We start from the raw sequence: 22,721 nt of genomic DNA, 5'->3' as shown, positions 1-22,721 counted from the left end.
CACAATATAACGTTTTATCATTTGCATCCATAGCAGAGGCTTTTGATGGCAGCAGAGCTCACCACAGTATGAAACCTATAAAGCCGCAGTATGGAGGCTTTGCTGTGGCTTCAAAGCAGTAACATACCCCTGAGGGTTGTATAAGAGGGGCCGGGAGCTGTCTGCAACATTGCTATATCCACACATCATATCACTCACACCTTTGACATTTAATACATACACAATTTACATGAGGCGACAGTGATCCTGCTCTAACATGCACAAACACACACACACGCTGCCATCCTCACTGCATGCTCCTCAAAACTAGTTTGCATTTACATCTAAGCGCTATGAAACAACCTGAACGTAAAGATTAGTCAAGCGAAATCACTGGCTCCTAATATATTTGGAACATCAACCTGGCTTCTTGGGTAAGTCTCTAAGCTCTGCACACATGGATGTAAGCAGTTTATCCCACACAGATCCTCCGAAGCTCAAGATTGGATGGGAAGTGTCTGTGAATTGCCATCTTCAGGTGTTTATGGGCTTGAACTCCGAGCTTGGGCCAATTGAACCATCACCGCAGCCTCAGGTCACATGCAGGTTTTCTTTAACTCTGTGCGATATCCAGTTGGCCCGATATTCAACCTCAGGTGGTCAGCCCGTGAGGCCCATTTCATAGCATTGTGAGATGGGTCAACAAACCAATTTGCAGGCCATCAATAAACAAACAAGGACGGACCAACAGATCAAACCCAAAACGTTTTCATCTATGTAAAAGAACATAGCTCCATGTCCCTATTCATTTTTGCAAAATAAGGAAATGAATTGTTTAAAAATTACCTCTCATTCACTCTGTAAGACAAGAGGAAGAAAGTACACAACGAAGAGTAAAAGCCACATGTTTGTGTGTCGTCAGAGTCAATTAAGAGAGAGTCGTCTGTGTCCCGTTCCTAGTTAAACACTTTTGAGCCCTTGATGCCTCTCACACTCAATCACTTGCCAGTTGATGTCAATTAAGTGTGTCAGAGTTCACGGCTTGAGTCCTCAGGGGGGGGCATTGACATTCAGTCTAGGTATTTGGTTGCATTCGTCCTACTTTCAGTTCTGACCAGCCTCCTTGTCTCTCTCTCTTAGAAGCACCACCATGACACACTGCTTTGCCACAGTAAGGGGTTTTGCAAAGTGTTGATATTTTTGTCAAGTCAGACCAGATAATAATTTTCTTCATGCTCTCCTTACATGCCACAGGTCAAATTCCAAGCAGGCTTTCAATACCGTCTACTAAAATGATTGATGGGATGCTGCTGAGAGGAATGTCCTTCAGCCACCTCTGTAGAGGACTTCTGATGCAGTAAGAGTCACCTTTGGGTTATTTGTCACCTCCATGACCAAGGACCTTTGTGCTGCATGGCCACCTCTATAAAAACAGTTCAAATTTCACAATCACAGAGGACACTGTTCTCCTGGGAAATGTAAATGCTTTAGAAATGTATGTATATCCTAATCTATGTTCAAATAGAATTATATTGCAGAGGTCTACAGAGACTGAGAAAAACCAAGCCATGAACTCAAAGAGTCAGGGTTACAGTCTTTGTGTTTTTTTGTTTTTTATCATTATACCTTTTAGTGAAATATCCAGTGAAAACCTTTAATGTTGTCCTACTGATGTCTGTTCAAAGTGTCGGCACAGTCTGTGCTGCTGCACCATCTGAAGTATTATTTGCACAATACTACACTGAAGGAAGTAGTACTGTGTATTTTAAACATGTTGAGAAAAAGGCAATCAACAAAGGAAGTCAGGGGTTCATGCAACAGCAAGTTTATGACTTTAAACCCGACAAGAACAGAATAAGACAGTTGATTCAAACGATGAAAGACCAGCACAGTCTCTGAAACTTTATGTTACATGGTATTAAAACGTACTGCCACCTCCTCACATGTGACGCGTGTAAGTGAAGCCGACACCCCTGCACACATGGCACATGCAAGAGAAGGCGCGCACAAAAGGCTTGGATGTTATTCCCATGCTCTTCCAGCTGCTGGAAGCTGAAGGTCTTCCTGCTGGTTGCGTTTGATCCCACTGGAGATGCCATACAGTCTGTCAGAGGAAGGGAGATCCCACTGGGACGCCGCTGCCTCAGTCCTATCTGCATGATGTCATCCTCACACTAACACACTTTTTTTCTCTTTGCATTCACCAGCCTGCATCACTCCTCTGCCTTTATTCTCTCCTCTCATGAATTAATTCTTTAATATGGGGCTGACATGGGTTGTATTCACAGACAATCATCTACTGTGTATGGAAGACTGTTCTGCTGCAAATGCGGTATTCAAACTCCTTTCTGCTGTTTTGTATTGTAAATCATAGGGCTTCAAAGTTATAATTTACTTTGTAGCTCTGCCACATCATATTCTTTCCTCCTGCACTATTCATTTAAAATGTGTCCGATTATTACCAGTAACATAACTGGAGTCTATATGTCTGACGGGTGTATACGTATAGATGTGTGTGTGTGTATTCTGTGTTCAAATGTGTGTGGGGCAGGTCTGTGTGGAAAAAGAGGGTTGCTGTGCTGGCATTTCTGTTTCAATGTTATTGTCCTATTCTCCTTATCAGCCACTAAACATATTCCTCCAGATAAATGCATTGGTGCTCTGTATGTGTGTGTGTTTGTGAGTGTGTTTGCGTGTGCGCGCAAACTCACCACGTTTAGCCATGATTGCGACCGTTTGTTTGGCAACGCCTGAATAAGTGCATAACATAATTTGCAAGTATGTGTGTATCTGCCAGAGAGACAGAGAAATAGAGGGAGATGGGGCGAGCGAGGGAGCGAGAAAGGGTGAGGAGGATAGAGGCATTCAGTGCTCTCTCTGTTTCTCTCTCTCTCTCTCTCTCTGGGTCCTAAGCCCTTGGGTGTCACAGAAGAGTTCCACTGTGTTAATCTCTGTGTAATAACTGAATCACAGAGAAAACAATAGAGTTCTTTTCACAAGCCAAAAGGCCTCTGGGCAGCCGGTTAGTCTGTCTGTTTGACTCTGTGAGTGTGCGGGTGTGATTTTGTGTGTGCATACAAATATATGCCTGAAAATTGAAAGCCAGACAGAGCTCTCCGTCGGATCTGAGTAAAGCGAGTGAGGTTAGGAGATATTTCTGCCCAAAACCGAGTCATGCTTTCAAAACAAGTTTCCACAGAAACAAAGAGGCACACACATAGACGGCACAGAACACTGAACTCTTTATAAATCAAATGCATTGTGTTGAAACAAAGAGATGATCATTAAAAAGCAGTTGGGATATTCTTCTCCTTTCTTTCCTCAGGGGTTTAAAAAGGCTCTTTTCCTTGCCATAAACCACTCCTTGTTCTATCAACTCTGTCTGGATTACACGTTCATTACCGCACACATTTTAAACGATTTTAGAATGATCACCATTAACAATACAGCATCGAGCAATGTGCCCTAAACTACTCCCAGCAGGACACCTTCAACAGATCGGCCAACTCAGTGCCAACTCTTTGTGAACCCTTTGAACCCTGTAATAGAAATGGTCTTCCAGTCCCCACATTGGTTTTCTTGGGGTATTTTTAAATGCTTTATATCTGTCAAATCTGCACAGCTTAAGCAAAACGTTATGCAAGTCAATAAAGCATAATACGTGCAATTATACAAGTCAAAATCTGATTTTTTTTATCATGTTTTTCTGACTATTAACTTTGACAACTCTGTGTTAACCCCCACTCAGACGGCTAGGAACCTGGGCGTAACACTCGACAGCCAACTCTCCCTTACTGCCAACATTACTGCAACAACACGTTCATGCTGTACAACATCAGGAGAATACGCCCCCTTCTCACTCAGAAGGCGGTGCAGGTTCTGGTCCAGGCTCTGGTCATCTCACGTCTAGATTACTGTAACTCCCTCCTGGCAGGTCTACCTGCTACTGCCATCCGACCTTTGCAGCTCATCCAGAATGCAGCAGCTCGACTGGTTTTTAACCAACCTAAATTCACTCACAATACTCCTCTCCTCCGCTCCCTTCACTGGTTACCAGTGGCTGCTCGCATCCGGTTCAAAACACTAGTACTTGCGTACCATGCTGTGAACAGATCCGGTCCAGTCTACATCCAGGACATGGTCAAACGTTACACCCCACCCCGTTCACTCCGCTCTGCTTCGGCCAATCAGCTCGTTGCTCCCTCACTGCAAGCTAAACACTCATCAAAAACACGACTGTTTTACGTCCTGGCTCCTAAATGGTGGAATGAGCTCCCCATTGACATCCGGACATCAGAAAGTCTACACATCTTCCACCGAAAACTAAAAACATACCTCTTCCGACACTTTAGTAGCACTTAAATGGCACTTACTTATAGCACTTTGTAGTTTTGCTTTATTTGAAGAAATTGTACTTTCTTGATTCTTGTCGTCCTTGGTATGTACCCTCGGGTTTGAATGCACTTATTGTAAGTCGCTTTGGATAAAAGCGTCAGCTAAATGAAATGTAATGTAATGTAATGTTTTTCTAAATAAACTCGGAAATCGTCCTGATCCAGGATATTTTGAAAATAGAGACAAATATTTCTTAACAATCAACAACTAATGTATTTTGAGATATGACGAATTTTCTCTGCTCCTCTCTCCGAAATTACAGCACTTTTCTTTTTTCAATTGTTTCAATGTGTAATGATGTCATCGCGAGTTTCGAAAGTCGGGGGGTAGATGACAAAGCACTTTCTGCTGCAAATAACCTCCCATGGCCAAATAGGGGTCGTCTACGGAAAGTCCCTTTTCAAAGGGTTAACCAGAATCCTACCCCATATTGTATCCTGTGGACACATTTTTGGGCCATATATCATAGAGCATTATGCCACTTGAATTCCCTACCCCCTACCAGTGTGTGTGTGGGTGATGGATGGACAGAGACGGACAAATAAAAACACTGCTTGATTTGGAAAGGCAGCGGCAGGTTCACAAAAGCAATTTTCCTAGAAGCTATTCCACTGCTCGGACTCCCACCGAAACAAGAGAACCAAAGCTATCAAGGTTGTTTGAGGGGGTTAAGACTAATCCATGGAGTTCTTACAAGTGCTTTTGAAAGGAGGACAGAATCTGGAGTTAAACACAAAGACTGATAAAACATGCCTGCCCCAGCTGATGGCCTTGATAGACTGTTGTGTAGAAGCACAGCGAGTCGAGTACTGTTGAGGAACAATGGTTGCCAAGGAAACAGACAATAAACAGGAATTAATGCATTACCAAAAAAATAACAGTACCTTAAATAAGCTGGAGAATAGAAGTATAATAATAACAATAATAATAATCATGTAAGTGAAGTTATAATTATATATCATTGCCTTGATGGAAGTGTGGTTTCATAGTATAATGTTAAGTGGGGCTGTGTAGGACAGCTACGGGATCATTAAGGGGAAGTAACAAATAAAAGGAGAAAATTGAAAGGACAATTAGTATAATAAGGAGATGTATTGTTTTGTTGTCTTGCTATGTGTTTATAATTCTCCAAATATGGCTAAACATATGAATCAACCCAAACACTGACAACCCTCAGCAAGTCTGTCTGTCTCCTAAACACCTGAATTAGACTGTGAGGGTGAGAACTGAATAGCTACCATCAGAAAGCTGCTCGTTTGATGGGAGGAGTCGAAATCAAGAGACCCAGGTGGCCAAATTCTCTTTCAGCCATTTGTCCAACAGCTTTTGGTCTTGATTTAATCCCACCACCTATAGCTGTCACGATTTCCAAAAGTCAACAAGGCTCAAAGGCAGGGTGGTTAGCAATGACACAGCAGGGAGGTTCCCTATTCAAATCTAATGTATGTCGGCGTTTTTCTGTGTGGAGTTTACAGGCTCTCCCAGTGTTTGCGTGGGTTTTCTCTGCATACTCCTTTATCCTCCCATGATCCAAAGTCAAGCAGATTGGGGTTGGGGTTAATTGGAGACTCGGAATAGCCCATAACAGGTTTGAATGGTTGCGTGTGTCTGCATTCTGGCCCTATGACACACTGGTGACCTGCTCAGTGTGCAGCCCGCCTCTCAAGTCAGCTGGGATTGGCTCCAGCTCCTACTGCCACTCTCAAGAGGATAAGCAGTGAAGATAATGGATGGATTGATGGATGGCCTGCAAATTTGCCATCTATGGTGTGAAACACAAAACATTTTGCAGATGCCGTTCTATCGACTTTGCTTGGAAGCGTTGTCTATTTTCATAGCAATATAACGTGACATTAATGAAAGGTCAAGAGGTCAAGGCGATGGTAAGCGCCCTCAACTGGATGAAAAGACAAACTACTTCTAAGCCTGATCAGCTGAATATTTGGAAATCATGTCATTACAGTTTGAATGTGAACTTATCTGGCCACATTCAAATGAATGTACACATAAAAAGTGACTTTGGCTTACACTCATTTCAATTTCATTTTTGCAGTGATTATTATTCACTGGGGTCTGGAAATGATCCATGTGTTTGTGTTACATCAAATTGAATTAACACTAAATTAACACATATATAAGATTTAAACCAAGGAGCAAATAGATTTTGGTTTCTGCCTTGTTATTAAATAGCAACACACAATAACTACGGAGGTACTTTAGTATCAGATTCGTCCAATTAACCTCATATTAACCCACAACACTGATACCCTGTCATTTTTATGTTAATTTGTTAATATTTAGTTTGCTTTGACCATAAGCTTTCTTCAGATATCGAAAGAAATAATCACAGGTCATGCTGTTATATGTCAGACCTCTGTCATCTTATCACCAGTATGCATGACAGGCTGCTACTGTGAAAATTAGAATTTCAAATTTCCTTTATCCCCTCCAACAGGCGCTTTAATGACAGATCAGCTCCCTTCTCACGAGGCCACAGTTAATGAGGGCCTGTCTGTTTGGGTATTCCTACAACCGCCTATATCACGGGACTAACCACATGTAAAGATGTGAAAAATACCAACCAAGCAGTACAGTACAGACAGATTAAAATCAATCATAAAAGAAAAATACATCTCAAAAACAATAATGATACATTTCTAATATTGGCAGATATTGGCATCACACCTGCACTGCTAAAGTATCTACAGTCATATTACAACATCATTGATAAAACACACCCTTCTAGCTATACTTGGATGTACACCTCACAGATTCTAATCATTATTATGACACATGATATCACTCCCATCTCCACAGTGGGCTAATGAGCTCTGCTGTCATAGCAACCAGAGCAGCCCAGTGAATAATTACCACTATTGCCGGTAACCTGCTGACCCTCTATTTACCCTGCGGTGCAAGTGACAAGGACACAAGACAGCGGGAGTATGTTTCCTCAGCTGATTAAAGTACCTGCACCGGGATGCATTCGCTGTGCCTCTGTTCATCACGTGTACCTCCACAGTGTAGCATGTGCGTGAGCCGGTCACAGCATGGAGCCAGTTCCACTCAGCCCCCACGCACCAGTCAGCTAACAAAGAGAGTCCACCGCTGGGCATGAGTCTGAGGGCGGTGAGCCGCCGCTGGAGAGACAGTGGAGGCCTCTGTACTCGCTTTGGCCCCCCCGCCACCTCAGTGAATGTGCTATAATAGGCGAAAGACTAACACTGGCTGACTGACCATCAGTGAACTGAAATTCAGAAGATTTTCAGTCATCCAGGTCATGGCATCTTCAGAAGTTGGACAAGTGTACATAGCCAATATGAGTCTTGCCTATGTAAACTCTTGTACAATTTAACAACTCTAGAAGGTCCCTAGTTTTGGTTGAATCCTGAATATACATACGTGCCATACTTGTGCTTCCTTTACTCAAATTTATTTCACTGACCCATTATAATCTCACTACATGGAGGGGAAAAAAGGAAGCGACTGTCTAAATCAAGGTTTAATGCAGACTTTCTGGTGGAGGACATGCAAATGATGTAACGCTTTGAAACACTTGAAGAGATCTAAAAACTTCCGCTCCTGGCTCAGCCTTACCGTCATAAGGCTTTGCACGCTGGCGGGCTGAGAACCTCCAGAAATGATCAAAGCCAAGACACCTCACTGTGCCTTTGGTTTCAACTAGAATTCGTGATCCAAGATTGTTCAACAGTTTAACAAACTTGTCACGCGTCAGAGATGAACAGGTTTGAAATCAGTGTTCCGTTTCTGTTTAACCCTGGCAGATTAAGCTGGTTGATCTCTAACCTTTCTTGTTTTGGAAAAAAATTACACTTTCCCTCACACATGCAGACGTGAAGGTGAGGTCATGAAAAAAGAAAAGTACAAAGAATGAGAAGAACCACCTTAAAATATCTTTGAGAAAAATGTATTTGACAGACACGTTCAGTTTGGTCCATGTCGAATCCACTGGACATATTACCTTTATTGCAGCCAGCCACCGGGTGGAGATCAAGACGCTTTGGCTTCATTTTTTGGGTGCAGTCATTTCATCAGTCTATGATCTCAACCCACAACTTTATGGGCGTTTTCCCATTAAGAAACAGTCAAAATCACCACCATGTCGTTCAAATGTGACCTTTTGAATCTGCAAACACCAACCCTGACCATCTTTTAAAGAGTAGGGATCCAGACAGCGTAAACTGCTTGCAATAAATGTAACCCCTAAGTGCGACCGTGCAATCAATATTTTATCTATTGGCGAGGCCTGTGTGGCCCATTACGGCCTGAATGGGTCCTTTGCAGACACACACTGACAAACAATCTTCCATCACGCCGTGTCTGCAGCGCAGGTCAAATTAGTTCAATTTATATCACATATGCAAAATGATAGCAGTGCGGCAGGGAGCTATGAATTCAACCTCTAGTGTTGTGTCGTCATGTCTATCTGCCGCCCACAGAGGGCAAAGGCGAGAAAAGAGATATGAGACTGACAGAAAAGGTATGTGTGTGTTGAGTTGTGCAGTTTCCATGCATTTTTGGGAGCCTTTTTTCCCTCTTAATCCCTATGAAAAGCCTCTCTCTGACACAAAGACTTTCACTCCAAATCACTGGCACAAGCCCAAAGCCAGCAGATTTCAAGCCTAATTGGCCTAAACAACAGCAAGGGGTATCTTATCTCCACAAATCACCGCGGAATTTCGCAAAGAATGTGTGAGCAGCATTTGTTTGGTTTGTTCAAAAACTAAAGACAGTCTCCCAAAATGCAATTGAACAGCAATAATTGGTATCATGCAGACATGGCACATGCTGTATAAGTGGAAATAAATTAACTGAACATTTGCATTAAACGACGGACAAAGTTAAAGAACAGATGGTGTTCGAAGATGCCAAATCAACATCAATGTGTTTGTGTGAAACATATACTTCTTTCCCATTTCTGATCTGCTCTCGCTATCTTTCGATTACCACAAAAAAGTACAGACACACGTATACTCCATGAATGGAATCTGCAATTTAAGCCGTTTTCTTGAGCTCTTCTTGTTGTCTTCCTAGGCGTATTCTACCTGTAAAACACCTCTTTTTCATACAGAGATATTTGAATTCTGGTTTTTATTTGGTCCGTCGCATTTTACAAACATCATCCACATGCCCACTCACTCACTGTGAAACTTACGCACAATATCCTGCTGTATTCTCACAAGCGCTAATTTGGACATTCTCCAGCGATTTTACCAGGGGGCTGCTAGGAAAAGCTAACTTGTACATTCTCATGTTCTCGCATACAGCCACTCCCGCTTATATCAGGGGTTTCTCCAGAGTTCAGTGCATGTCTGAATGCACTTTTTCCAGTAACAACGGAGCTGCTGTACCTCTGTTCGGCCACTGTTTACATACGCCAGTAGAAATTCATGAGCTGCACAATATCTAAATTCATTTATATGCAGATATCAACAGAGAGTGACTTGATGAATTATACATTGCAGATGCAGCCCACAGAAGACAGATGAGTGAAATTAATGTGCACTTGCACTTCCACAGCCTGGCCGCAGCTGGGATCTGCACGGTTATACCCATGGAAGAGATATCAGAGAGAATGAAGAAGAAACAACAAATGTTATTTATGAGGCAATTTGATTTCAAATGAGTAACCACAGCACTCCCTTAGCAAACAGTCCCCCGAAATTATGCCCATCCCTCTTAAACACTATAAATTTTGAAGAACACTGAATTAAAAAGAAGGTTTGACTGTGAATTTGTGTGGACTCTGGTGTAAGGAGTATGAAAACTCATCTTTACGTGGAAAAGTGGAAGATATTGTTGAGGAAGAGCGTCGTCCTTTTTTATGAAACATTTAAAGACCCCCTTTAACATGTCCATATTTCTTTAAACTACTACACATACTGTCTCATGAGTTGGTTTTTCCAGTTCTGTGTGTCAGACTTAGTCCTGTGTTACCACTTGCCAGTGATGGGCAGAGAACAATTTACATATGCATAGGTCTGTGACAACCAAATGAGAAAAAGGGAAACTCGAACATCCAAGCCATTTTAAAAGCATTGAGAGATTTAAAATAAAAAAATCTCAAAAGTAATTAGTTTAGGTTTACAATTCTCAAATGAAAAGATTACAAGGTTCTAACAAACAATTCGAGCCTGGGAATAGGACATCTGTGGAAACAACTCATAGCTAGGTTTTATTTTTAGGTGACCAGGCAAGATGTCAGCTTTCGTATGCAGGATATTTCGGCTTTGTTTCGTGACAGTGGGAGGAAGCAGAGACGCTTCCATCTATTAATACAGTCGATGGTCTCATCAGAGTTTAAGGCTAAACAACTTGTCTTTGTGGGGATAGAAAAATCATTTATTGCACATCAGCCAGCTTGTTGAATTGTACCGAACTGCCAGCATCCACTGCATGCTTACTTAAACACAATCTTAAACATAAACCATTCCTCTTCCTGATGTCTGGGATATATAATGCATGGCCCACCACAAGCAACAAAACAAACCATGCATCTCCGTCTTTCTTAATACGATAATAACTTAATGTTATGTGGCTCTCTGCAGCCCAGTGCTGATTCACTTCCATTTTAATCAGAAAACATCACTCGAAGTTACGTGCTCTGTATACTTTTAAGTTAAAAGACATCATTTTGTTGCCAGGTGTGCCGTACAACAAAGGATGCCTCAGGAGGAAGTGGGCATGAATAAAAATGCTGAATATCAGGAAAGAGCACATAGTTTGTACTGATATGAGCTTTACTCGGAACAGCACAATGCGGAGCTGGACAGAAAATCTGTCTTTGTTAGCTCAGAGACTGTGAAATGAAATCGAATAATTTGGACAGGGGGAGCTGAGGCGCGACTGGATGTAGCTCTCCAGTGTCAACACACATCAATAAACAACCTAATAAAATGCCCCACGGTCAAAACATTATTTCAGCGGCTGTTCTTTCAGATGTGTTGAAAACGCCCGCCGCTAAAATCCTCACTCAGCTCCTTCCTTACAAATTGTACTATGTCGTCTGCGTCCTACAAGTGGTTCGTAGTGAGCGTGTCAGTTTTTTCTAAAAGCATCTTCCCTCTTTTGCCTCATCCTGCTGTCATGTCAGCCTCTTCCTTTGACTACTTCTGATCCCCAATTCCACATCTCCTTCCCTCCATTCAACGGCCTCCATCGATTGAGGTTGACACAAATCTACGATCACAAACCCCTTCACACCGGGGCAATCAGGTGAGGTGGCTCGATCCATTAATGGGTCATATTGGTCTGATCCCCATCATTTTCATCAAGCCCTTAGTCTGTGGATATGTGCAAGAGATTGATTGACAGGTGGAAGTAGTGTGTGTGTGTTTGTGTGTGTGTGTTTGTGTGTGTGTGTGTGTGTGTGTGTATATATATATATGTGTGTCCCGGAATGAGTCTTGAATGGTTGATCAGAAACCATCATTTCAGAGAGAGGCTTTCACTCATCAAAACGTGGTTGAATGTGCATGAATAGTCCTGTAACACTGAAGCATTAAAAAAAAGTTTTATCTTTGAAATATTATGCAGCTCATATAAGGTCAATTTAACCCTTTCAAAGAAAACTCTCTATCCAGTGCAGAAGATGTCTATCTTAGTAAAACAGGAAAACAAATCAATCAGCATTGACAGCGTTTCCCATGGATTAAGTACAATATTTGGCGTCAATGGGGTGCGCGTACATGCACAAGAGTGTGCGATCAGGCATTACCCAAGATCTGTCGAATGAGAAAAGGGAATAAAAGCAAAATGTTTTGTTTTTTTGATTGTAAATCATACAAATCATTTTTTTTTTCACGAGTCAGGAAAAAATCATGATGTATTATAGTTTAGGTGTCACACTGGACCACCTTATAAGTGCAGTGTCATACAATATATCATGAAGCTGTCCTGCCTTGTTGGGCAGGGTTATAACAACTAGGTTAAAGCAACCACCTGTCCGGGAGTCTCGAAGAAGGGAAGCTAATGTACCCACGAGGACGGGACAATTTCATTTGTCAACACTACATCAGGTATTCTGATTGGAATTGGTTGGGGACATTTAACACGAAGAATCAAATCGCAGAAGAAAAACTCCTAGCACAAACCGGAGCTGTCTGAGTTTTAGGTTTGAGTATTACAAAAAAAAATCTCAATTAGGTTATTAAAATTGTTTTGTTCGATTATTATGAAGTAAACATGCTTCATAGAGATAACATATTTCATACATGCAGGTTTGCAGATGTAACAGTTGAAAGATGAGAGTGAAAGTAAAGATAAATCCATTGCAGGATTTCACAGCGATGTTGCACACATATTGCACAAGTTGTTTGTCGCACTGGAAATGAAGTTCAGTTAATCATCATCACTGCTACACTACGGGGTGGAGGCAGAAAGCAAACATTTTGACTCATCCGCTTGTTTGTTTTGGCAAAGATGATCTGAAGTTCAGCACCAAACCTTTCATGTTAATTATCAGACACAGCTGGAGGGAGTTTTAACTTTCAGAACATTGAGATTTGTACTTTTACACTTTCATTTTAACCCATCTTTTTGGGGTTTTCTATCATGTTTTACTCTCAAAGGGCAGAACCTGTAGAAAACTTTGTCACAGCGAGAGACTGTTCAACAACAGGTTCATAGAATTGTGCTCTAAATTACCACCAGTCATTTCTTGTTATTCTCCTTTGTTTGGAGAAATGTTCACTTACTGATGATAGATATATAGCCTCATTTGTCCTGCTCTCTCCCATTCTGTTGATGTAAAACTATTACAATTACTAGAGAGAATGTTGAAGTATGCTACATTAAGGTTAATGACAGCAAATTACATTTTAGCTCATTTCAGTCAACTTTTGCCACCCCATTACTCCAACAACATACAAATATAGTTCACAATTAAAAGAAAATTAAATTCTAAAACTCTATTAAACTCTATGGGCAGTAAAACTTTGTCTTGTTGACTCATACATTAATATTATTCCTATGCTTTCCTTTCCCAATGTTGACATTTTAAACAATATTCTGAATGATATTTCTGTTTATTGCTGATCGCCTGCAAGCCTCAGAAGTTGATCTACATCAGCCATTACATGCCTGGCCTGTAGGTGGCGCACACTGGCTGGGGCTACCGGTCCAAAGCATAGATCAGTGTCCACTCACCCATAGATCATGATCAAGTGGTCGATCTATAAAACCTCCGTAATCAGAAGCCTCTGCAAAAATAATAATATGACCCTCCTAAGTATTTTTTGGGGAAGATATTAGGGGTGGACATCTCGGCTTACGTTTGTAATTAAAATGTGATCTTTGGTGACCACTGGCATAGACTGTACATGAAGATCAAAAACATGACTGTTCCCTAAAAAGTTGTCTCCGGGTGGCTGGTTGCAGAATAGGTCATAAACTCCGCCTCTTACATGTTAGTGGATGGGACATGGACCAAAGTGTAATTGTTAAAAAAAAGAAAATCTCAAATATGGTGTCTGTCATCTCAGGGAGTTCTTATCACATTGATGTTTTCCACCTAGTTATTTGATGGGGTGAATCATCATATTTGACATGATTGGCCAGCAGCGTGAATTAGCAGGACCACGATATCGCAGGTCCTTCCTCTGATCACTACTTTACAGATGCCATCAGCGCAAGATGGCAGCATTTGTATCCAAATACCTTGGTTGCAGTAAAGAGGACATGTACATTTTTATATCCAGTCTATGATGCAGAGCAGCAGGTGTAAAAACTGCTGGCTGCAACTGGAAAATATTGGCAGGACTGGATTTCTAGTGCTAAGACACTGTCTCTGACGTGCGCTTTAAAAGAAGAGACAACACACAAACACACACTCGCTCACACCGAGGCGCAGGTATTCACATCTCTACAAACACATTATTTCCCACTTGACCGGCCAGGTGGATAATGCTATGTTTCTGTGCAAAGAGACAATACATGAAGTCAACAGCAATACACCTCCCCGCTTCCTGCTCTGCATAGTGTGTCATCTTGCCACATCCTTTTGAAAGGGGAAAAAAACGCTCACACTCGAGAGCTGCACCGTTTTGTCCAGCATTAGAGTTGTTGCTTCAATGTCAATAACAGTCTGACAGAAATGAGTAGGTAGTGAAATAGAAATGCAAGCACCACCCTTAACACAACGGCAGCGGGGAAACAGCTTGCTATAGAATAATGCATTGTATTAAAAGTACCCACACACGCTCCTACACGTTCATACCGCACATACCGAGAGCACAAGCCAACTGCCACACAGTCTCCCCAACCTGTGGATGTATTGGAATTCTGATGAAGAGAGCACATACATACAATAAAAGGTCATGATGACGTTTCAGCAGATGAACAAACACGCTCGCTTCCGCACTAAGTCATACAAGCTCCGGGCACATTTCCGCCCGGGGAAATCAAGATGATCTGTGCTCCGGCTATGGCTCGTCTTTGATGCTCAATTAGCTCTGACAGACCTGGCTAGCTGATCCAATTATTAATTCAGCTTAGCAAGTTCAGTGTGACAGGCGCAGACATGATGTCATGGCGAGGCAACCGCAGACATATTGCTCCCACTGCCGGCCCGCGCTGAACAAAGACCATTAGGCTTTAATATGCAGCTTTTTAAGCTTCTGACTCGACAGTGTTGAAGGGCTGTGGTTTTATCTCATCACGCCCTCTATGGTTTGTTTTTTATTCACACCTTTCCGTCACTTCTTGCATTTAATGACCCCTGGTCTCTGTTAAGGAGGTTCGGCCGATGTGCAGACAAAAGCAGGTCGGTGCATTGAGGTGTGAATGGACAGGTTTAATGAGGCCTCGACTATACTACAGTGGAAATTTTCCCCTTAGTTTCAAATAATAATCTCTAACAAAAATATATCGGACCAGATAAGAGCACAAAATCATCAATCTTTCAAATACCAGAGAAGAACACTGTGGTCCAACTGAACACTGGGCAATTACCAGCAAGCTGTGATGTCATTGTTTCCCAAATGCTCCATTTTACATGAACACCCACACAAAAGGAACTCTGTGTTTTTGAAAATCTACTCTTCGGTAGGTCTTTGTAAAAATCTCAGTTTTAAAACGTAGGTGTGCGGACGACAAGAACACAACAGTAAAAGTTTGTCTTGCAAAATGTCTCCATTAGTGTGAAAAGGGGCGTGAGTCTCTGGTTGGATGGCAAAATGACATGGAGCGTTAAAAGAACACCAGGGAGGCGATAAAAGCAACAGGGGCTGGGAGCACAAAGTCTTCAGACACAAGGGAGAGGCAGGGATAACTGGACACATGAGCACGGGGCAGACAATGACATAGGCGGAGAGAAAACAAGACAAAGACCGGGAGTAAAACAGAAACAGTTGATTTCAAAATGAAACAGGGAGTCCATATCGTCCAGAGTGTCCAAAGAGTCCCTGTAGCGTCCCTCATTAAGGGTCAGATCATGACACTCTCTCACTCAACCTGCCTCCTCTTCCGACCGCTGACAAACCTCCACTCCCCAACAAGCTCTGTCGATAGCTCTTAAATTTCCACCTCTCACTTTACAGCCCATCTCTCCCCGTCTTCTTCACAATTTACCCCTCATCGTTAATCCATCCTCCCCTCACCTGCAGCCTCAGTCCCCCTGTCTCTCTCTCTCCTCGTGCTTTTTTTGTCTCATCACATATTTTGGCTTCACACCCCCCCTCCCCTCCTTTATTTCTCTTCTGATTCTTCTTTTCTTTGTTCCCCCTGCCTTGCGCTAAAGACTGAAGGGAAGAAGGGAGGATAATGGAGTGGAGGAGGAGAGCAGAGGGCTGACAGAGGGAGTTCCATCTGCAGCGAGCTCATTAGACGATGGGAGGAGAATTGGCAGCAGAAACACTCAAGGCATCCTCGCACACACCCCTCTCCATTTCTGACTGTCTGCCTCTCTTTCACTCAAACACACATATTGCTACCTTTCTGGACTCGTTTCAGCGCCGACACATCCCTACCTCCCCTCGCTCACTCCCTCGCTCTCACTCCCTCGCTCTCTTGCCCTCTCCTCTTCCTGCTGTGTTCATCAACGTCCTGCTCTCATTAATCACCACAGTACACAATACACAGCAATTGGCGAATGGTTTTACCTTTTACTACCTTCCACTACAACGAGGCAATATATTTTTACTACGTGTGGCATCAGTGGAAACCAAGCCATAAATCCAAAGCATTGTTTAATTTGGACAGGTTCTCTTCTTCGCTTGTCTTTTTAACGTAAGAGAAAGAAGTGGGTGAGATATTCGAGACAGGAAGACGAAATGCTCAGCAACACTTGCGATGGCTGGCTACCTACGCCACCTGCTGTCTGCGATTGACCCTGCATTTGAATATAATGCCACTATACATGATAGATGATTTGCTCCTCACTGTATTCTTAAAAATTCAACTCAAGTGCCATTCGGAACCACTGAAACGGAGGCCAGGCTCAAACTCAAACAGGTAACCTAAGCAATTGCTGTCTGAGCTGCAGCGATGTGGTGACATTGTCCACTTCTTTGACCTCGAAGCTGCCAAGAATTTCTCTCTCCTGTCTGTCTTTCCCATGAAGGTCAGCAGATGGCGAGAGGATACAGTTTCGGCGCTGGGAAGCATGAATGGAAGGTGGCCACGTCACATCAGCAGAAGTATCCAATGAGTCCTGAACAGTTCATTGTTGCCGTTCCAAGAATAACTCCTGTGTTGTCGATTGGTTTTGACACTTTTGAAAAAGCTGTCATCCTGATTCCCCGTCACTACGTAGAGGTCAAAGGGCAAGAGACCACCCAATGTCCTGCAAGCTGTGAGGGATTTTGTGTCCTGCTCAAGGACAGTCCGGTGAGACAAATGAGGCCTTGGATCCAGATCTTTGGGTTGACAAATGGGGTCTCCTGTGCCTATGCCACAGAAAACACTGCTCCTGACGTTCCTGAAACACCACATCAGTAATCAGGCCGATACTTCCGGGGAATCATGGTATCCTGTGACATCACACCTTGCCGCTGGCTTGCCCTCTTACAAAGCCAGGTTATTCAAGATTGGAGGTCGACAATTCCTACACATACTGGAAGCAGTTGACCAATCACAACAGAACGGGCTAGCTGAGCAATCAGAGCAGACTGGGATTTATCAAGAGGGGGGCCTTAAAGAGACAGGAGGTATAACCATGTATTTCAAAATATGAACCCTGAATATGGGCATTATTTCTACTTTGATGTGCTACTAAATTAAAAAAACAAGTAAGATAACTAATTACTTTTGAATTATTCACAGAACTTTATTACCTTTTGAGTTTGTCGATAAGTACGTCATGATTCCATTTTCCAAGTAACTTGACATACACTGCAGTAGCACTGACTCATGCAATGTGGCATACTGCATGATTTGTGGTGTATACTCAGAAATACTTTCAAGTTATCATAAACTAAATTAAATTAATTTCCTTTCCTATAAATATGCTGCCAATCCAGCATATTCCCCAAAAACGCGTCTGCATATAACATGAGAAACTCTGAATATATCCCTGATAATAATGCCTTCCATTCCAGCTCTGATTAATAATGAAATCAATGGTGATGAGAATCTCAAGACTGACTCTAAAAGGACAAACTTTAGGAAAACAATTCACATTCAGGATTGGTCGGACATATCAAGATAACAGAGCGATGTTGGCTGCACTATATACGGCACCCTTGAGGGAGAAGAAGAGTGATATTAGAGGTTAAATGGTCTGTAACATGTCTGCAATCTTGTAACAATTCCACTGTAATGGGGGATATTGTAAAATTGTCCATTAGCAGTGACACATCGCTGTTTTTTATATCATTAAACGGGCGCATACGCATCTAGTAACAGACACGAGCATCAGGACATCTGATTGATGAGTACGGCGAGGCTGTCAATTAGCACATCCCCTATGGCCATGAATATGCAGTTAATGCAATCAGCATGTATGGATCAAATGTCAGCCAGTTGCCTGAGGCCCACTCACACTGCAGCTGAGTGGATATATGGAGGTAAACCTGAACAACACATCGCAGGTAACGGAGCTCAAGGACACAAATGTGTGAAATCAAAGCATTGGCTCTTCAGTCTCTGATTCATCTTGAAGCTGCTTCATGTTCAACTGCTGTAATTTCTGTGTTTTTTTTTATTTCTTTAAGTCATTTAGAAGCAAAAGATAAAAGGGACTTATTTGAGGTAAATGTGGATATTCTATAGTTTATAAATTGGGTGACCAAAAATGTTAGTGATAACAATAAAATATATTTTGGCAGCAATAATGATAACTGCAACAATAGCTTTTGAGCAGCATCAGATGTTGCCTCTGGGCTTGTGTCCCACCTCAAAGATCTGCCACTGGGACCCATTGCTACTTGAGAGGAAAGCCATTTATGCAATTTGAACAACCATCTAATCCAATATTGAGTTGTTGTTTTTTAAAGACTACACACTGCTGAGGAGAGGACATGGACACATCCACTTCTTTCAGGAACATATATAACTCAAGTTGAATTTTGGGTGTATCTTGTGATAGAATAATCAATGTACAGTGTGACACAGAAGGGGGGGGCTTCTAGTCAAAGGCCAAGTATAGAAGAGCCTCTCTGAAAATAGTAGAGACTCATAGCTTTGCTCATACACCGTTGCTCCATGTGCTACTGCTGTCACATGAATTATGAAAGATTCCTGGAACAAGTGAAAGGAGCAAAGTCTCATCCCACTTAAAAATTTCGGCCCGCTGTCAAATATATAAAACTACACTATGAGATGAACCTTCAATGTTCAATAAACACTTTACAATGCTCAAAGTCATTACACTAAAACGCAACTGCAAGCATCCTCCGAGCATCAGCACAGATGTGACACAGCCTTTCCTGTGTCAGATGTACAAGATGTCACTACATGCATAACAAATTATATTTGTTCCATTCCAACATATTTCACCCTCTGCATTAACCACACCCAGACTCCCCTCTGTGGTGATGAAAAGAACCTAATTCAGAACACTTACAGTATTCTCAAATCCTCTCTGCCCCTGCTCTGTTACTAGGAGGATAGCTATAACTCAAAGTCGTCCCCTCTCATCAGCACCACTCTGCGAGGCAACCGCCGGCCCAGCACATCCCGGCAACTCTTTGGACTGTCGTCAGCACTCCATCCTGTGGACGCCTGCCAGCAGCCCTCCATCCGATCAATAAGCACCGGCGGCTAGCCTTCCCCTGCTTTGCTCTCACTCCCCCCTGTCTCCCTCTCCTTCTCTCGGCTACCACAGTGTAATGACCGTTCTGTTCTGCCGGCGCAGCATAGTGATTAGGCCTTAGGCCTGTGCTGCTGGGTGAATTAGCTTAATCTGTGTCCCTGATGAAGGACAAGGCATTTCATGAACACTTTAGACACTCACAGGACATAAAAGAAGCTAATCTTAAGGAAATATAGAGCAGGAAAGGAGTGTGTGAGGGACGCCAGACAGTTCCCACATTGATAGGTCCCTTGTAAAGCTGCTTATCCTTCAACAACCACGACAAAAAAAAATCTATGAAGTTGTTGAAGGTGTGTGGCTCGTGAGCAAGAAGAGAGGTGTACTGCTCTTGCTTTTTAAGTCCTGGGAAAATGTATAATATGCTGGATTAAACCGACTGAGCGTTGGTTATCTGTGGAAGACATGGGAGGGAGAGGGGGAACAAATATCTTTATCCCCATGTTCCTGCACCAGAGGTCAGTTTAAGGGGAATTAGAGGGGATTGTCTTCTCCTTGTTACACAGCTGCTTACCTGGCTACACCAGCTGCCTAACCTGCAAACCCATTTTTTTGATTTTCCAAGTGTCACACACTGAAAGATAATGCTTTCTACAGCTGAGCATGTGCCAGGACCCTTTGCCCACTCTGTGCTGTACATCTGTGCCTCTGCTGTCCATCATGCACCGGCCCAAGTGCTGACATGCAGTTGAACATGAACCCACAGCATGCCTCACAGCAGCCTGGCCCTCCTCCTCCTCCTCCTCCTCCTCTTCTTCTCCTCAAAATCATCTGCTGGATATATTGCACGCCCTTGACAAACTGCCAGAGCACAACCCCCCTCCTGCAGATGTCTATTGATCAAAGCAGGAGTAAGTCTGTGGGAAAAGGTTTGGAGTCTCACCCTTACTCTTATCCTCGTATCACCTCCCATTCACCACAGCAATGGAGACAAAAGGAAATTCCATAAAACGTAATGGGCAATCCGCGGACAATGAGATTCAGGAGCAATGTGCAAAACTGTGGAACCTGAGGCACAGAATTTGGATCACACATAAATCATGTGCCACACCATGGCTTCAAATCCAGATGTTTTAAGTATATAACAACAATCCCTCTTGTAAGGAAGGAGTTGTCTAAACAAAATAGGGACTGATCTTGAGAGGAAGAGCAACCACAGCCCTCGTGTTTACATGGTGCCTCTTTTTTCTTCGCACCCTTCGAGCACCTTTACGCACAACCAGTGGTGGATTTGGGTCAGCAGTCAGCTGGAGCCAAATGGATGTTGTGTGCTGGGCAATCTGAGCCCAGCTGCGCCGCACGCTTGTTACCAAAAGCCGGGGCATCATTCTAAAGCACGATCCAGAGGTCACGTTCACATTTCTGCACACGCGTCCCCAAAAATTGCAAGAGTCAGTCCCAGGTGAAGCCTCGGCTGTCACCTTCACCTGCTCTGGAACATTGTTGTGTTTAAAAAAATAAATAAAAATGACTTACCGAAATTAGATCCTGGCCACTGTCAGCGACCGGCGTCCTCCTCGTGTCTCTTCCCCGTGCGTGGTCCGCCTCTCCTCCCGAGTCCAGTCCGCAGTGTGTTCGGATCAGAAAGCAACGGAGCCTTGCGCCTTTCCGCTGTGTCCTGAGTCCGGAGTTGCTACGGATGGAGCGACCATTTGTCGGGATGCTTGGGCAGGGGTGCGAGTCTGGGGCATGCGAGTCGGGAGTGGAAGAGAGATGAAAGGGGATAAGGAAGAGGAGGAGGAGGAGGAGGAGGAAGAGGCGATGTGCGGCGAGGCGAGGCGCTGGGCACGAAAGCGAGAGAGAAAGGGAGGCAGAGAGCGGAGGAGAGCGGCGAAAGCACTGCGACGGCGGGGAGGCAGCACCACCGGAGAGGAGGCAGACGAGCGCCTCTGTCTTCCCCCTTTCCGCGTGCGCGCGCCCGTGCACGCGCGCAGCCCTCTGTGGCAGCACCCACCATCATACGAAGACATGCAGCGCCATCTTCAGGCGGCGCGTGGCGGGGAGAGGCTGGGTGTTGCCCTCGCACATTTATCGCGTGTGTAGTATGACTGCGTGTGCATGTTGAGATTCCTTCCTTTCCTTGAACGTTGCGTCAGAGCACAGGTTGTCACCGTGTGTCTCCACGGGGAACGGTCACGTTTTATCACACCCTCAGTCCGGTGAATGTTCATCAGTGTGTGCATGTTCATGGAAAGTCATCCATGACACCAAAAACACCCTTGACCAACATCACACACGCACAAGCTGTTAATCATTCCCTATATCTTGAATTTTACCTCATCCTCCTTCAACATGTATTTTTACCAAATGACTTGTGCTTGATTACAGAGAATAGATTTGAACACAGACAGATATACTGAGCAAACACTTGGCCAAGCGGGACAGAATCTCCAATACCACTGCAGGTATCATGATTCTGACAACGGGTGGCAGGAGATGTGCCAGCTTTATGCACAGCTCAAGGGTTCACGTCATCCTTCGATATCATGCAGGCAGGACGTGTCCAGTGGTCAGACTTTGTCAGCGAAGGGGTAGATCCCCCCCCCCCCACACACGCACACATTATGTAATGATGTTTCATCAGGTCAATCCACTGAACTTTGAGCATAGCTGTCAGGACAGGAGGATCTGTTACATTTCAGGGATCACAGTTAGATTCAATAATTTCAATGACAGTTATCATTATCATTTTTGTAAACACTACGTGCCAAACCTGAACTCTTATCGTAACCTTAGCCCTTATCTAAAAACCAAGGCGGGCCCCATAATGTGACATTGGTGAGATTGTTTTTCTCCCCAGTATCACCACTGCATTCCCAGTATCACCCCCCCATCCTACCCACCTCCTGGCAACCAGATCCCTATGGGGTTATGATGATGATAATATCACCCGATCTGCACTCCATCATCTCTCTCTGTCTCCCTTTGCACACACACACAAGCACATTTGTTTGTACATCTATCTCAGTGAGGACATTCATGAGCGTAATGCAATCCCTAGACCCTCACCCTAACCTTGACTAAAGGATTAACCTTAAGCTTTACCCAAACCCTTACCTAAACCTTATTCTAACCGAAA

The 22,721-nt window shown here is 43.4% G+C and overlaps 1 protein-coding gene across 4 annotated transcripts in view; it reads right to left on the bottom strand.

The window, feature by feature from the left end:
* ctnnd2a (catenin (cadherin-associated protein), delta 2a) overlaps window positions 1-22,721 on the bottom strand; it is a 234,244-nt gene that overhangs the window by 197,637 nt on the left and 13,886 nt on the right. The window contains exon 1 of one of the 4 annotated variants that reach the window (XM_062379287.1): window positions 21,119-22,048. The exons of the other annotated variants lie outside the window; for them this stretch is intronic. The gene's annotated coding sequence lies outside the window, so the exon portion shown is untranslated. Of the gene's footprint in view, window positions 1-21,118; window positions 22,049-22,721 lie in introns of those variants that run through there. 4 annotated transcript variants of the gene reach the window in all.

The sequence above is a fragment of the Platichthys flesus genome, chromosome 21, assembly GCF_949316205.1.
Source record: "Platichthys flesus chromosome 21, fPlaFle2.1, whole genome shotgun sequence".
Lineage (NCBI taxonomy): Eukaryota > Metazoa > Chordata > Actinopteri > Pleuronectiformes > Pleuronectidae > Platichthys > Platichthys flesus.
Note: the sequence above shows the minus strand (reverse complement) of the source record. Positions and strands in the feature narration are given on the sequence as shown.